This window comes from Pinus tabuliformis, chromosome 5_2 (genome assembly GCF_031772625.1).
Source record: "Pinus tabuliformis cultivar Carrire ecotype Pingquan chromosome 5_2, CPIR1, whole genome shotgun sequence".
NCBI lineage: Eukaryota > Viridiplantae > Streptophyta > Pinopsida > Pinales > Pinaceae > Pinus > Pinus tabuliformis.
Window position 1 is genome coordinate 381,075,555 of NC_142306.1, and position 3,363 is coordinate 381,078,917.

Below are 3,363 nucleotides of genomic sequence, written 5' to 3' on the forward strand. Positions count from 1 at the left end.
GTGAAAAGGCTAAAATATAAAAGGCGGGACTTGCTGCGAAACCGGCAGTATTGATCGGGGGCTCCTTAAGCGGTAAGCAGTTTTGGTGAAATCATAGCAATTGCACTCAGCAGTCGATGCATGGCGAGTGGAGGAGAGAGAAACTACTACTCATTGCGCACTAATAGTCGAGCAAGTCAACCGCACGAACTGAGCAGATGACGTTGGATCTGGGGGATCCAGATCTGACGGTTGACATTGCGCTCAACGACAAGACCAGATTTAACAAGGGAATAAGCTGTAATTTAGAAGGATTTGAGGTCTGCTTTGACTACCACGGTGGAAGAAGACCCATTCCACGACGCAACTGAAGAATTGAACCAATGAAGCAGGCTGGAACAGTTACAGGAGTACATGTGGACACTCCCTGTGAGCCTGATGATGACGCCGAATAGGGAACTCCAAGCATAGCTGCATTTGGCGATTCGACGGAGGAGGAAGAGGAACTGAGCATACATGGGAGCGAATGACTTTAAATCCATGAGAAGAGAGACAAAGAGAGAGAAAGAGAAAGGAAGACAGAATATAAGAAGCAAAAGAATATAGTGAAGAAAAAGTAGTAAGAAGATAGAGGGCCGAGCTAACCAAAGGCAGCGTCGAGCACTAGAGAGCTTGAGAGATTCACGCCATCCCCAAGAGGATCTGTTAGACCAAAGATGTCAAAGATCTGGTAGGAAAAAGAGTCTGTGCACTCCAGTGGCTTGGGGAATCAATGGACCACTCTACCAACCAAACTTGTTTTAGGAGACTCATATTGGGTCCCTGCATTGTAATTCTTTGCTTAAGACACAATAAAATAAGGTCACCACCGAGAGCTAGACTAGATATGTAGCCCTAGAGGATAGGGTGAACTCCTTATTAATTTCTTGTGTTCTTGTATTTTCTTAATATATTTCTCTGTTGTCTTTCCATTTCAAGTGTTTGTGCATTTGCAATATGATCGATATGTTGCTTAAATAACATAGACACACACACCAGCATATGAGTCTGTAATACCTTTATTCAATAAATATTTAACTGAGGTCAATCATAGGGTGATTATTAGATCAAGTGGTATCATAGCTTTAGGCTGTAAGATTAAACAAGCTTGTGTTGGTTTAGTTGTTGAATACCCACTAGATCAAAGCTCAAATTAGGAGAAGGAGAGTTGGTCGAAACTAATCCTGAAATTGGGAGAGTCTATCCTCAGAAGACAATGTCAGAGGAAGGTTCTATGGGGCCAGACCCTCAATTCATAGAAAGTTTCCTAGCTATAAAGTCTATGGTAGAAGAAATGTATAGGGACTTTAGAAAGCATAAGGCTGAAGATTCATCAGGTTCTAAACAAGATAAAGAAGAAGATGAGTCTCACTCCCATGACCACTCCAAGGGAAAAGGGAAAGAGGAAAGCTTCCTCACACCTCCTAATAGCCCTGTGCATAATAATAAAGCATCTTTGATCAAGCTATATGATAAATTTGATTTGCCCATATATGATGGAGAACTAAATGCTGAAAATTTGGACAATTTGATTAGACAAATCAATGTGTATTGCAGAGTATAGAACATTGACTCAGACAAGAGTAAGATTCAGCTGCCAAGCCTATGCCTAGGAGGCACTACCTTCATTTGGTGGGAAGAAAGAACACAAGTTGATATGAAAAGACATGGTAAGACTATCTCTGTCTGGAGTGACTTTGTTTCTGTAGCTAAAAATAATTTCTATCCATTGGCCTACATGTAACAAGCCATGATGAGTTGGGAAACCCTTCAGCAATTGAAAGGGCAAAGTGTGCAAGGGTACACTCAAGAATTTAGAAAGAGAGCATTGATTCTAGGAATCTCACTAGACTCACCAGTGACTTTTTTAAAGTACATTGGTGGTCTACACAACTACATGAGGCATAACATCCTCATGTTTAATCCCACCAATATAGATGAGGTATCTATACAAGCTACTCATCTAGAAGCTAGAGGAAAGAATGGAAATCCAGAAGTTGGGGGACCATCCCAACCCACTGTAAGCAAGAGCAAGGAGAAAAGAAAGCAGAAGTGGAAAGCAAGGAAGGATAACACTGCACAATAAAATAAAGCTTCATGCACTCACTGTAAAAAGGATGAGCATGATGATGAGCATTGTTGGATTTTTCATCCAGAGCTGAGACCTAAAAAGTTGGAGGGCAAGAAGAAGAAGATTGCTGTAGCTATTCAAAAAGATTTGGGGTCAGACTCAGGAGATGAAACAACTATTGCAGTCACAGGTATAAAAGGTAATAACTTTGAAGCATCTAATAGTAATTCTGCTCAATCTGTTATTTATTAATACAATGAGAGAAAAAGACATGAGCTTTTCCATATTCAAGTTGTTTCCCAATATCAAAAGATTGATACTTTGTGTGATAGTGGCTCACAAGTAAATTTAATTTTTGAAGCAATTGTAAAGAAATTGGGATTAGCAACTACACCTCATAAGAAACCATACCTATTATGATGGTTGAATGATAAAGCACAACTACAAGTGACTAGACAATGCAAACTCAAGTTTTCTTTTGGGTCAGTATTTGTAGATGAGGTTGAGTTAGACATAATTCCTTTGGATATATGTGGAATTGTTTTAGGAATTCTTTACTTGTATGATAGAAAGGCTATCTTCTATAGAGATGAGAACAAGTATCTACTTGTTAAAGATCGGATCGAATACTTTGTAAGAGCTCATAAGCTCAAGAATAATTATACTTCATAAACTCGGGGTAGATAAAAAGAATCATCAATTCATGCACACAATTCTTACTGATGGTTTTGAAGGAAAAGAAACCTGATTGAACAAGATTGAACAAGGTGTTTCAGTGGGGAGGCAAACATCCGAAGGCGTTCGACACCCTGAAAGAAAAGATTAGTACAACACCTATACTAGCACTTCCTAATCTGCAAAGACCATTTGAGATCCAAACAAATTCCAGTGACTATGCCATGGGAGCAGTGTTGACATAGCATGGTAAGCCCATATGTTATCATTCTGAGACTTTTAATCCAACAATAGTTAACTATCCTACATATGATAAAGAATTGCATGCATTAGTTCAGAGTGTGAAAAGTGGAAACATTACTTAATGGGGAAAGAGATAGTAATTCATACTGATCATCAACCACTTCAATATTTTCACTCCCAAACTAAGTTGCAGAAATCAAGACATTACAGAAGGATGGGTTTCCTACAACAATTTCATCTAGTCATCAGATATAAAAAGGGCATACATAACAAAGTTTCAGACATGTTATCTACACCCATTATAAATTCATCCACCATACTTAAGCATAATTATGTACTACATGAAAGCTACATTA